This window comes from Ips typographus, linkage group LG8 (genome assembly GCF_016097725.1).
Source record: "Ips typographus isolate SLU linkage group LG8, UJ_Ityp_2.0, whole genome shotgun sequence".
Taxonomy (NCBI): domain Eukaryota; kingdom Metazoa; phylum Arthropoda; class Insecta; order Coleoptera; family Curculionidae; genus Ips; species Ips typographus.
Genome location: NC_138429.1, coordinates 3,208,539 through 3,223,689, shown reverse-complemented (window position 1 = coordinate 3,223,689; position 15,151 = coordinate 3,208,539). Strand labels below are relative to the sequence as shown.

General features: G+C 34.5%; 1 protein-coding gene across 1 annotated transcript in view; it reads right to left on the bottom strand.

The window, feature by feature from the left end:
* Positions 1 to 694: 694 nt before the first annotated feature.
* Lsm11 (U6 snRNA-associated Sm-like protein LSm11) overlaps positions 695 to 15,151 on the bottom strand; it is a 62,078-nt gene continuing 47,621 nt past the window's right edge. Inside the window, 1 exon segment of the mRNA XM_081984744.1 lies at positions 695 to 995. The gene's annotated coding sequence lies outside the window, so the exon portion shown is untranslated.

Below are 15,151 nucleotides of genomic sequence, written 5' to 3'. Positions count from 1 at the left end.
GAATGATTGAAAAGCATGTATAAGATTTATTATTAAATTTTCAAGCTGGAAGAATCTCAAATTGTAATGTTGAGAAAGAAAAATTATAGACTATTACAGAGTATCCCATTTTAAAATTGAATGTAATATGGAAATTGACCTTTGCTCCTCTATGATTTTTGCTTAAATGACGAAAATAATGCGCCCGCAGTATGTTTGATATGAATGATAGGTATACTGACCTAGGCAAAGGTAACCTCCGTGCGCCGGCCGAAGAAATAGTTCATCGACCAGAGGGATTCCTCCTTCGGAGAAGACCCGACAACTCGAAGAACGGTCAAAGACCTTTCACCAGGTCCGTAGTTTCAAAAGCTCAAAAACTGATCTTCATTCAGCCCTGAATCAAATCAAAGCCATAAAATTCAAGTCGCTTGGATTTAAGTCTGGAAGTCCCACAGACCTTAAACTACGTTCAAGGCACTATCTCGGCTCTTCCATGTGAATTCTGGTCAGTCTGGGTTAGAGTCCGGTTCTGTATGGTGAAGTTGGCAATTTTCTTCTAGGAGTCACCTTTTCTCCGTGCACAATTAGTCATTAAGGCGCTCCGCCCCTGCTCCAGAGCGACTCCGGGCGGCTTGTGTAAAGACCCATCTGCTTTTGACCGCACCTAGGATTCTGATGGTGGTACATTCCACCATATTTCAAAAGAAACCAATTCTGGGTAGTTAAAAAAATTTATTTGCTCAAACTTTTCATATTGAAAGAAGCTAGTACCAGTTAATGCAAGACGCTTCTTAAAACATGAACAAACCTTCTAAACATAGTTATTTTGTGCACCACTGGTGAATTTAAAGTTCTTTGGAAGATTCATCGGCCTTTAGGGCACTCAAGCTAGATAAAATAAGACGCCAGTTATATCGGGAGACCAGAAACGACGAAGAGGCACCAGATTCGCAATTGGTACTGCGTTGGGCACCGGTACTTGAAGCATTGGGTGGTACTCTTTTTATGGCAAACTGGAATTTAAATCACTTTTTTATTTTCACAATCATGCTCTCTAATACAATAATGATTTGATGACGATTAACAAATATACTATCATTGGTCGAGACAAAATAGACAGAGACACACAAACAAGGATACAATACGCACGCACTTTTCTTATTGTTATCCTTAAAAGTCCTTGCCTTGAAGTGGTTTTTTTTTCAGTAATCGCCGAGTGATTTATATAAAACAGATAATTTGAAATATTTTAATAAGTTGACGTGATCCCGCGGTAAAGTGTAAACGTCCTCGATATCGCCAATAAGGAAGTTTAGAACAATTATTTGTTAGCTCTGCTGCTATACGAAAAAAAGTTATCTGTCGACCTTCGGCGCAAAATAAAATCAAACGATCATAGTTCAGGGTGGTCGGTTTTTCGAAGTGAACATGATCATTACAACTTAAATTGATTAGCACTAATTGTTATTGAGATGAAAATAAAACGTAATTTTTAATAAACCTATACAATACTACACTAATTAAATTCAAAATAACAAATTGTTCACTAATAGGTAAAACATGCAGGCGTACATTTAACAAGCCTTATAGGCAGCAATATGCATGCACGATGGTGAAAATTACTAGTTTAAAGGAAAGTTCAACGTCCGAATGCATAAGAAATTACGTGGAAGGTGCATTACAAGCAGTTTTTCCGCGTGCTTTCACCACATTGCATTTATTTGCGTTTTTGATGTTTTTAGAGAAAAACAAAGTGGAAACTTAAAAATTAGTCCAAACAAAATTTAGTTCTAATAATGTTTTTATTACCGTTTGTTGTAGGTTATTAGAAAGTGCATTAGGTCGACAGCAAGGAAAGTTCTTTACAAAACGTGATGGAATAATGTGGACTTTCGCTTTCTCTGATTGATAACTCGTTAAAAATGAACATATCCGAATTTTTTTAGTTTTATAGCTTGATGGCGTAAACTTAATAATGCTCGTTTGTATGCCTAAATCACATAAAACACAAGAGTGAAAACTTTGTGACGTAATTTGCGTTTCCAATATTTTTTTAATATAAATTAATAAAACATCCTTTTACAGTTAAAAGGGAAACATTTACTTTTCTGTCGAATTTAGGAGAAAGTATGGCACGTGTCCGACCCGCTTTACAAAATTTGGTGGGGGGCCACGTGTACAGAAGCGACGAACTTTGTATCGGTTCGTAAGATGTAAAAAAGAGAATCGATTTTCCAGGCCGCCCCAACCTGTCGTCCTTCTTCATTTTTTTACAAAAAAACGAATTATTTAATGAAAAAGTACATGATATTATAATAGCAGCAAAAATGACACATTATTGTGAAATGCTAAAAACTTTTAAAATTGACGTTGCTCGCCTATCCGCTCGTTGATGTTTCGGAGATATGGTTTTCTCTATTTACCTGAAGTAACTTTTCTCGATCGTGACAGTTTTAATAATAAACCAATTTTTTTAAAAACGCCTTGTATATGGTAATTATTATTGTTATTCAACAACGAAACATTAGCATTTTTTCCCCGGAGGCGTCGCATAACATTATCGATTAAGCAACGACTTTCACTCATATGAAAAATCGAAAAGAATATGGGTGACTGGGTGACCCACTTTTAAAGTGTTTCATTACCAAGTTCACCAAAATCCGAATTACCAATTCATCAAGGAACGTCGGCTGATTGAAACGCGCGACCATGGATTATTATATTGGCTCAGCTTTGGTTATTTCGGATGTAGGATTAGTACCGAAAATTAATTAGTTGCTACGGTAATTAAATCAAAAATCGCTTTCGAGCGATTCGATAATGATTATTGTTGTCCTAGCTATATGCGGAAATGGATTGGTCCAAGGTTTTTTAAATCAATTTCTGTTCGACTTGCTTAATATACCTACTCATTTATTTTAATTATATTATTTGCAAAACTAAATCTAGAGTTTGTTTGTACCCCTAAAAAATTACATTAACTTAGTTACACAGGTATAAAAATTTCAAAACTATCCATAAGAAATTTATCGTAAAAAAAAAGAAAACTAGGCTCACTGTACCAGTTATTGACTATCTATATAAAAATTCACTTTTTCCAAAGTATCTTGAAATTTCAATTTGTAAATTTACATGAAAAACATTAACTAGTAGAAGAATTAATGTGGTAATAAGGTGTATGTTTTGTGGTTTTTTTCCAATAGTTGACCATGATGTGTCAATCTTTGATTTACTAGTAAATGACCATTGAAGAAGTGAAGAATAACACAGTTTTTTAATTGTTTATATGGTGTCATGATTATTATCATCCTGAAGATGAGATTTACTCAAATCTCCCTCACCTCCTAGTTGCATGATAATATCGTCATAACTGGCATCAGATTCACCCTGACCATTCATTCTAATACTCTAGTAAATAAAGAAAATTTAAATAAATAAGCTTGAATAAAAATTCTATTACAGGGATGCCAAGTTATTTTTAAGGTAAATAACTAAATCTATCTAACTTACTTTCTACCTAAAAATCCTGCTTCTAAATATATCATTGAAACTACAAATATCTTTTGTAATACAAAAAATTACAAACTGCTTACAACTAATACTCTTCGTCAAAGAGTCCAAATTGTCCAAAATAAACCGTCAGTTGACCAATCTTCTTCTTTTCCGTTGAGGTGGATTTTTAACTGTAAAGGCTGTATCTCGGTAACAGCCGGGAGGCCTCCTCGGTTATCGATTTAACCACTTCTGGAATAGGTCCTCTATCACAATCTGCTCCATGTCATAACGTGGACTAGACGGTACAATTGCTGGTAGCACTCGGTATTACACTCAGTAACTTCCGTTCCGGAAGGAAACAGCTTTCTAAGATCCCCTGATCTTCAATAATCTGATTTTTGCTCGAATTTTTTAGAAAACTGACTTTCCAGCTCTCATTAAAAGTCTCTCTTGACAATCATCAACCAAAAACAAAAAAAAACCTTTTTTCCCACCTTCTACCTCCACGTACCACCTTTTTCGCCTCCTTTGAAGTTCATCAAGTAATACTGTTAATTTTCTTAATAACTACATACAATCCTACTAAAACTAACTATAATGGTAAACACTTGACATCCCTACAAAAATGTACCTTTTCTATAAATTAAATAAATAAATTTTCTTTATTTTCTTGAAAAAAAAAATCCTTATTTTCAAGACAATGGATATCAATAGACTACTTCAATGTATGGTCTTCAATCGATATTTTTAACCAAAATAATAACAGAGCTTTACTTAAAATCGGTCAAATATTGGTTGCTGGTCAATTACTGGTGCAGTGACCCTACTACAAATCATTGCTATGGACCAATAAGGAAAAAATCTTTGTAAATGACATGTGTCAGTCTATCAGAACACCAACCTGATCACTCATTGCAACGTCTGAATGTCCCTCTTCGTCCATTTCATTGATTTGTAATAATTCTCTCTTCATATCATTGATTCCTTAAGGGTAGTTTTGCAATTTCTATACCTTATTATAGAAGTTAAAGGTCAGTCTGATGTCTATGATTCGCATAATACGAGAGACAACAGAAGAGATTCTGGTAAACTTTAAACAACTAACTAAACAATCTTTGACTTGAATCAGTTTGAAAACAGGGTTGGGTAAAATTTCAGGTCTTGCTCGGATAAAACCGAAGAACAAGATACGATATCAGTTGTAAGTGTCCAAGCGAGCATCCGTTCAGGGTCGTCGGTGTACACTTGATTCGATAATTGTGCACTTGACAATGACTGACTTTTTAAGTAGGTCACAGCCAACCTGACTAACCCACTTAAACCAGCCGCCACCGAATGCAGGTCTAGGTCGTCATCGGCATTTACGAAATTGGTCGGGTCGAACAACCCATACCCAACAACGCATCGATTATATCATTTATTGCAAATTTACTCTTATTTCGCGGACGTTCAATAGTTTGTGTGAAGCAGAAAGGAATAAGGATGATATCGTGGCGTATGGTTTTGCTCAGTGACTTGTGCTGTGGGTACCACTCATACAGCATTGATTTACATACAAAATTACATTAGCTAAAAGTTTAAACGGCCTAGACGTTGAAAGAAACAAAAAACAATACTGATTTGTATTTTCTTTACAACCGGTCAACCTTCTAAAACCAAAAGTGTACAGCCTGCTATTTTTGGCCTCTAATTTAAATATACCAAGGGGAATATGGGTCAAGCTAGTCGAGCCACACGATATGCAGTCTAGTTTAAAATATCCAGACTGGAAATGCATTCGTCTAAACAGGGTTGCCACTACTATATTTTTTCACTGTAAACACCATTACGTGGTTAGGGCAACTTTTGATGCACAGCAATTATACAATACACCTTTTTAGTGGTTTTTTAAATGATTACTGAAACAATTTAGGATGAATGCACTTTTTCAAACATTCCTGCCTAGATCTAGCAACAATGCGAAAATGCACGCATCGGACAGATTTTCATCCTGTGGGTTCACTGAACGAAATGTTATTGTTGTTCGGCATTGAGATTCCAGAGATAGAGTAATATTAGATGTAGTCCCTACAGAAAGTTTCTCTGAGATACAGAGAGAGAAAAATGTAGTTTCTTTAGCTAAACTCATTTACAAAATTACTGAATTGGCCTGGTAAATATATCTTTCCCAAACTTAAAAAAGTAGAGAACCAAAGGTGATGTCATTAGACAGTTTGTTAAAGAGACCTTATTTGACGCTTGCAGGAGTTGACAGGTCCTAACCTAACCTAACGGCTCTGCTTCCGCAAATTCTGATTGTAAGACTTCGTTTTTCTGCTCACTCCGTCTATTCTATATCTCTCTTTTACTCTTCTCTATTTTCCGTGGCGGTTTACGAGCCCGCTTTTAGCTCACCCGGCTATGTCTTTGATCGGCCGCTTTACGACTCTTTAAATCTCAACAAAATTATGTAACGCCAGCCTCCTTACGGCCACAAAAGATGAACGCATCGGGTTACTGGAACGCCAATACCATATAAAAACGCACAACCATATTCCTCCTCCCTATCCAATCGAATCGGTTTTGAAAGTGACAAATACGGATGACCCCGTGTGATGGCTTTCACGCGATCACGTTTTATTCAAATCCTCACTTTCTACTTCAAGTCAATTTGGTGCAATTTTTCCGAACCTTAACTGATTTCGGTTTGACATTTTGAACTTTTCAAAGCGATACCATTCTCTAGATAAGGAAGAATAGAAATTTAGTTGCGTTTCAAAACACGAAAACTTTCAGCACAAGCGTGTCAATAATGTCGTTTTTATATGCTTACAGTTAAAATACTCAAAGTCAATTTCAAAAAAAATGCAGTGATTCCTAGACGACAGGTCCGTAAAAAAAAACTAAACTAATTACAAACAATCCTTATAGCGCCTGCACCACGGGCATAAGTGCACGTCAATTTGTCAATCGTATAGGAGCGACAGAGCGAAAGAGAGAGAGAGGCTCGCGCATTTTATGCTCAAGCATGCTATGCAGTGCTTTTACCTTTCGGGGTGAAGAACCTACGTGGCCGCTCTTCAAACCGTGAAATGGGTCAAACTTGCTGAATTGCCCGCGGAAAATTACGAGTTTAGTACCGAACCGCCCGGAGTACTGCCGCCTCGCTCTTTAGTTCGACGGAATTGCTTAGGAATTCGCCGCCCATTATGCAAAATTGCTTATTTCGGTTTTATTTCTTGTAATCGTGAAATTTAACTACACACCCACTATCCCAGAAAATTGTGATAACACAAAAAAACTTTTAATTTTCTAAAATATTATTGTTCCATTAAAATAGCAAAGTTGCCATATTTTCAGATAGACAATTAGATAACAATGTGTATATGATTGGCTTGTACATTTTTGGAACCTTTCTAATAATGTTTGTCTATGCTGCAATTATGTTAAAAAGAAAGGTCTTTATAAACATTTTTGAAAAAAAATTCATTGTTGAGATTTTTACATTCAAAATTGTACTTTTTTTAGACTTCTGACATCTTAATACACCTCATAAGCTAACAGAATAGAATGTAAATTTACTGAGTTGGTGTTTTAGTTTTGGTCCAGTTTACTTTTATACAGAATGGAGTTGTGCAAACCCTTACTTGTTTTATTCACAACTTTTTCATAAAGTATTTGAACATGGCAACTTGTCACTTACAAATAGAACAAGGTTGGTCCTTTAGAAAAGAGAAAAAATCGCTCTCATATAGAAAGTTGTAGGTTAGTTATGGGTCAACGTTCTCCCGGACCTATCTCAACTGAACTTGGTGCATTCGCATTGGTGGGACGGGCCGACCTGGTGCAACGACGATGGTACCGACGTCGTCGTACGACCGACCGCTGATATTTATGAGAGATTGTTACGAAGAAAGGCCACAAATAGCTAATTGTCCACATTCCGGGCCTGGCTTAAGTACAACCCCCTCAAAAATAGGTAGAAAACAGCAAACAGCCACCTAACCAAATATAAAAAATCACAATTCTAATTAACAAAAAATCATCTTAAAAACAGGATTGCAATAGGAATGGTACAACAAAGTACTCATAATAAATTTACAGCAACTATGGGACTAACTAAAAAATAAAGGACAATAAACAGAATAGTTTTCACTATAAATTACCCAGCCCTTATCATTGTTGTCAAAGTCTGTTCAGAAACTATTGTGATCTATCCTAACCATGGAATTTTGACATGTTGCTCATTGTATTGCATTTTTCACTATGACCCTATAGAAAATAAAACTTTCCTCCCTCATTTGAAGGATGAAAATATTACTTTTACTAGAGAGTTTGACAAAATTGAACATAGTATTTAATTGCTGTTGTTTTTTTCATTAACATAACATTGGCCATTGGCTGGCAACTCTGGAGTAAACTGCGTTTTGCACCCTCAAAAGTGCAACTACTTTCCTTCCTTGTTGCGCAAATAACTATTTTTAAAGGTTATATTTTTCTCGCCCTGTTGTCAACTAGTACAACATGCTAATTTTCTAACAATGATTGAACTTTACTTTTCCGTTGCAAAACTATACAATCGAAATCTGTTTACAGTGATAAGGGATATTTCAATTATTATATGGTGAATAACCCTGTACAACTAAAACAACAAACATCTTAAAGAAACAATACAAATAGAATAATTTACATTTCATAACAATTTACATAACTTCCCCATCAGAATGGTTTGCGCATAATCTAAGCCGTTTAACAATATTAAAAGTAATATCAGCATTAAAAACCCACTGACATTGATTTTGGCGGTCAGCCTACAAGGAACGGGCTCGACCTTAGGCTTTACAACCAAATACCTCTAAAGGCCAGATTGTTTATTCGAATGTTTTTCTCGTTGATTTTTACAGTTTGGTTAACGTAATGACTCATCTTTTGGCGTCATATACCAGGAAACTACTGCTACTTCAGTTCTATCATCAATTAAAAAGATTACCAAAGATCTGTACTAACTGTAGTAAAATCTGGTCGGTTTAATGCGACCCATTTACTCTGTCCGGTTTCCACAGCAAAACGAAAAACACATGAAACTAATTGCATCTAAACATACTCCACCTTTAAAAACGATTACCCGTTCAATTTGTCGAGGTAAAAACTTATATTGGATTTTCTTTGGCGACAGCAAGTAGGAAGTAAAGCGGTAAGGTCGACGTATACACTACCTTGATAACCTTACGTATGTGTTTGAGTCATTTTAGTTAAATCATGGTTATTTTATATCTTGACTTGATATTTCATTTCTTTGTAAGGAACGTAATTTATAATTGGTAAATTATTTACGAAACTAGTGATATGAAGTATAAATCTCAATCAAAAAGTAACAACTTCCTCACTTTTAAAATAAATTCCTGTACTCACTCAGCCGTTTTGCTTTTTTGCCGCTAACTCTAATGTTATTGAATTAGATCCAATTACAGCGAGCCAGTCACCACCGTTATAGCCTCTATGTCACTATAAATTAATAAATAGCAAAAATGGTTCCACAAAGCTGAAACGGCCCCGATGGACGCCATCATCGTATCAAAAGGCGCCAAAGGCCTAACGGACCGTGTATTCGATATAATTACGGATTTTGTTTTCCACTTCGATGTGGTAATTACCGCGTTTACGGTTCCTTTTGATATATTATCGTTTCGTTATTAATTTTACGGTGCACGTTACGTTTTTTTTGCTATGCGTAATAGGCCCAACTCGAAGAAGTACCGTAAGAGTGACGCGACTAGAAGTTGCCTTTAGAATGATGTTATATGAAGAAATAATTTGACTGAAACAGTTTGTGAGTGACTTGTGTCACTCATCTAAAGCAGATGTAATAGTTAAAGGCAGTTTACACAGGGTGGTCCAGTTTTAAGTGTCAATAATTCACCATTTGATAGCTAATCAAAAAATAAGTTGACTTGCATTATGTCATTTTTCTGAAAAACGTTTCCTAAGGAAGATACAGTCCTCCAAATTTCAATTTAAAAAATCGTTTTATAGTTTAAAACTCAACATCCAAGACTTGTGAAAGTCCAAATTTGTACTGAATAGTCTAAAAACTTTTTCACTATTAGGAATGGTCTTATGATTCGCTTTTTTAGACTGCCATCCTGGTTGGGTGTCTGAAACTGGCATTCAAGAACTAAAAAAGTCCGGAAATCAAGACAAAGATTGTATTGTACATGAAACTCATTTTTAACCACTAAAAATAATATAAAAGTTGACTTTTAATGCTAGAACTGACTTTACTAGGACTAAAGAGAGTCCAAAAGTATATTTTCAAGACTTTAATTGGTGTACAACTCAATTTTCTGGACTGGACAACAAGTCTAGAAGTAAATTAAATTTTCGGACATTTTATTATTTTATTTTATTATTTAAGACTATTATTGTAGCATTTGGTACCAACATTTTTTACTTTTATTACTGAAGAAACTTGACTTTTGGAAATAGTCTTAAACTCGATTTTTCAGTTTTAAAAAGCATTAAAAACAGTCTGAATTTCTTAGAGATGCTACAATTTATTGCACCTATGAGTGTAGAAGTCAATTTAATAGTGAAGAAGCTTGAAATAACATTTTCAAGATTATGGTCAGTGGACAAACTAGCTTTTAGGCCTGATAAGTCAAAAACTTTATAAAGATAGTCTTGAAACTCGATTTGAGGCACTGAAAACAGCCTTAAAACAGTCTAGTTTATTAAGAAATACTCGAATTTTTAGCACTGAGGTGTCTAGAAGTCGATTTAATAGTGACAAAGCTTGGAATGCCATGTTAAGTCTATGAAGAATGTAAAAATTGTTTTTTAAGTTTGCTATGTCAATAACTTATTTTCCAAGCTGAAAGCAGTTTTGAAGCACTAAAAATAGTCCAGAATTCGAAGAAAATGAAAAGCAAAGTAAAAAGCACGAAAAGTTAGTTTTCAAGACAATTTTCATGAATCTAATGCCAATGTCCTGCATCTAAGACTATTTTCAAGACTAAAATATTGAAATTTGTCTTCAAATTATGAAAACTTACTTCAAATGCAAATTTTAAGCTTCTGATGTCACTTTTCATTAGTTCAGTCACATTTTGGGGTTCAAGTCAATTTTTAAGGTTTAAAGGTATGAATTTGTTGTAACAAATTCTTGAAAAAGTAGTTTTTATGTCTACAAGTCAATTTTTAGTATTAAAGTCTCTCGATTTGCGTAAAAACTGGTTACAAACACAATTTTTAAGCTTCTGAAATTTTTATCTTTTCTAATTCAATTCTCAGTCTTTTAGTTTGTCTGGAAACTATGAAAACTGGCTACAAATTTTTTAAACTTCTTAAGTGAATTTTCCGTTTCCAAGACAATTTTTAAGTTGGGTTGGGTTAGTTTTGAGTCTTTGACCGTAATAACGTGTAATAAAGTGCTTGTTCCAAATTTGATCAATATTGCTCCAACGGTCTGACAGTTATGACAAAAAAAATCGATTTTTTGAACAGAAATTTGAAGGACTGTATTTTCCTTAAGAAGCACTTTTCAGGAAAATCACATAATGAATGTCAACTTATTTTTTAATTGGCTATGGATTGGTGAATTATTGACATTTAAAACTGGACCACCCTGTATTTCTACGTCCAATGTTATGTTTTGTGAAAAAATAGCAGTTAAATACTATGTTAATAATGTTGAATAATAATAGTACCTGGATGAAAAGAGGTGTTATGTTTGTATCATGTTGAAAAAGTGATATTGTCATCCCTTAAATGAGGGAGTTTTATTTTCTACAATTATTGTAAAAAAAGTTATTTGACAGTGAATTGAATTCCTAAAACTTAACGCAACATTAACAAAACGGTCAGTTTCGTGTTTAAGGTATTTTTTCGCGTTCGAACGAGCAATAAACCTGAATTACAATAGATTTCCGTTTTGACGTAATCATAACAATTTAATAAAATCATCGTTATGCATTAAATCAGTAAATAGTTGCGGAGTAGCCGGCCGATTTTATAGAAAGTAAAAGCTAAAACGTATATACGCGGGATTCGTGAAATCGCCATTTAAAGAGACTTTCACTCGGACTTGGGAGGTGAATACACCTAGACGACTTTTATTTTTCCGAATAATTACCTAAAGATTACATTAATTTATAATTTTTCGGATTTCTATTATGCATTTGAACAAAAATCGTTCGGTAATTGGATGCAAATTCGACTTTGTTGCCGGCGGAAAAGAGAAACCGACACCAGGAAAAAACTACCGTGTAGGCATTAATTATTGTTTGACGAATAATCCGATTTAATTACCACAATGGGTATTAATCTATTCAAATGTATGTGCAAAGAGTGAATGTTTATATCGAGTTTGTTCACTCTCAGTTCATACCGTACATAGTCCGTATGAGTCAATGAACCTGCGCATGAGTTTTTCATTTTGTTACATTTAACACTGTCGAAGTAAATAACATAAAATGTCAAAAAAAAACAAACAATTCTAATAAATATCAAAAAATTAAATTTTGACAAATAGATTTTTTTATGTCTGATGATGCCGTAAAGCAAACTTGACACATATGTGAATTTGAAAAAAGCAACCAAGCCCTAAAGATCAGTTTTACAAAAACTCTTGTTAGCCTTTCTAATCCCTATAATGATTTCAATATTCATTTGAAACTTACCAAATAACCGTTTATCCTAAATTAATTCAGTGAACTGCGGAATTGTAATATCACATCAATTATGATTATAGAGACAACAAAGAAAATTGAAACAAAAAAAAAACAGTTTGATGCAATGAAAAAAACAAATTTACATTTCGAGGTTGTCAACCTTATCACATGCATTATTTTCTGTTTAAAAAAGTGATTCTTAAACAACCGCAATGTTACATTTTTACGTGCGTATCGCATTTTCGGAAAATACATGATCACGTATAGTATAACAAGCTATGCGTAAATACTAATGCAAGGTTGCAAGGCAACGTTCAATTTTCAAGGAAATCGCATCGTTCTAAATATAATTTAACCATACGTGAATGTTGATTAATATTGTGAATTGAATGGGAAAGTTTTGTTGTTCGAACTTGTTGGGATAACGTTCGTTTTTATTATTTTGGAGGGTAACCTTCCGGTTATCAGTGGAGATTTTTCAAAATTTTAATGACAGTTTTTCCGACTAGTTGGTGAACAGTGCCAACAATCCAATTAAATACTCTTCAATGTTTGACGACTTTATTTAGGAAAAAGTGCCGACAATGTATATTATTACACGGCCACCAGCATCAGGACTTTCGCCGTTGACATGAGAACCAGTTGAAGTAATTCTTTTATATTGCGGTGTTGCGCTTGCATTTTCTTTTCTTCTACATTTCGCAGATGACGTTAGAGTTTATTGGCACCAAAGAAAACAAAAGTGGTAAAAGTTGACGTAATCGTTGTTATGTTGCGCCCGGCTTAGCTAACAATTTTTCGTCGGTTTAAAAATTGGTCTTTTAATCTACTTTAAGAATGCATTATAACGGGAAACTGTCATAATTTGTTTGTCAAACTTGTTCAGACACTAATTTTGTATGTTAAATTGTTAATTGGTTAACAGAAAAAAAATGTTACATGTCAAAAAAGTATCGAGGTTATTAATTAGGCTTGTTGGTGGTATTATGCTACTGGCCGTGTAACTTCGTATAACTAATTAATTATAGCAATGCGTTCGCAAATTCTCTAGCCCCTCCTCCCCCTCCAGAAAAAAACTTAATAACAGGATAGTTTTCACGTAGGACATCGATCAAAAAAACCATAATTTCGAACGTCGACCAACCTTTACGGTATCAAGGCTGTCGGGTGCACCGAGGACCTTGGGCCTGGTACTCGCGTTTTGGTAAAATTAGCGATTTTCGAGTCCTTTCTTTACCACCTTTCCCCGCTAAAAAAAACCTTCGCCGATCGAGGTAGGCTCTGAACCGCGCTTCTCGTTCAGTTGTTTTAAGTACGTGTTGCGCAAACCAACCGGAGCCGTAGTCGACTGCGAAAGACTAACGACCGCGCGCGCGTTTCGTCTGTTTCGGCCGGCACTTTTTTCCTGGATTTTTGTTGGATACACGACATTTTTTCGCACTAGTGCCCTAAAGGATTAACATGGATATTCGGTAACTTTACGGTGCGTGGCGATACGACAGGTCCGGACCTGAGATTTGAGTGACAACGATAGAAAAGTGGATTCAAGTTTCTTTTTTGCCTTGACAAGTGGTGTTTTTTTAAGTTATAATAGTGTATCTTGGATATTTTGGATTACCCTTACCACCAACTAGGATTTAATTTTTGGATTTACCAGTTCATGTTATGGCGTTGCCTCGGTAAGTTTTCAACGTATCAAAAAAGAAAACAACAATCAATTCCCAAGTATTCAACTGTCAGTGTAAATAAACGTTTTTAAGGTAACAAGCAGAAGATGATTTAAAGATTTAGAAGATGTCAAATATAATATAAACATTTATAAATTTTTCCAAATATGACAAGACAGTATACTTTGACACCTCACCTCTTGAACTCTGTAGATCAAAAAATCAAAACCGTAGTAAACTGGAAAACTCAAACTGATCACTCCATTAATGATGGCTTAGAAACGAAACGTTAGTTATTTCTAAATTCAATGAGAAATGGTTCGTTACAGCAATGATGATATTTTGAGTGATAACCAACTAATCCAAGAGGCAACTAAACTTTTTTATACCAGAACAAAGCTTGGAGAACCATATTAAACAGTAACTTGTACTAAAAACATCAGCTTGAAAATTATTCATTTAGTTTGTGAATTGACGCAAATAAAGCAAAAAAAAAACGTGGAATCATTGAACAAACAAAACCAAATTCAAGTTTGCGTCCCTGACACAGATATTTAAAAACAAAACTGGCGATAAAAAGCTACTATAAAACGAACATTATTTCGATAGTAGTACTTTCACTGAAACGATCAAATTTATAATGAGAAAAACGGTTTGTTTGACTTGTCTGAAGATTAAAGAACACAACTCGTTTAACCAAGCATATTAAACCAGGTAAACTAAACCTTAAGGGTATAAAAATCAAGATACGAAAACAAAACGAATGTTTATATAAAGTATGCAAGAAAATGAAAGTAAAATGTTGCTCCCCGAAATTTGTCTCGTTTTCACCGGAACCGGTATGTTACACTCTAGTTATTCACAATTTTTTCGGTAATTTGATGAAGAAACAACAAGACATAAATTTTTTTTAATGTCCTTATGTTGGTTTCACTTGCGTATCTTAATGTAATCATTAAATGTGTGGTAACATGATCGGAATAAACGTTTCACTATCCAAAAGTTTAGGCTGGAGATTTAAATAGCATTCACCACAGTGAATATCACTGTCTAAGGCCCAATTGTACAATCACAGTTTAAACACCGGTTCAGTTAAACTTCCAATGGTAGTTAAACTTTGCCATATAAAATACATTGCTGTCAGTGACATTCTGTTGTCAACCACTGTTGTACAATTGGGCCTAACTGTGGCTCAAACTAAAACTGACACATGTCTTCAAAAGTCGAATTTGAATTACACTGTCTAACTTAGAATAAACATTATTTTCATTTAAGATTAAAACCTTCAAAAGCAGTTGGGTCCTTGATACAGACTTATCTTAGATAGCAACTACACTGAGTGACATACAATATTCGTAC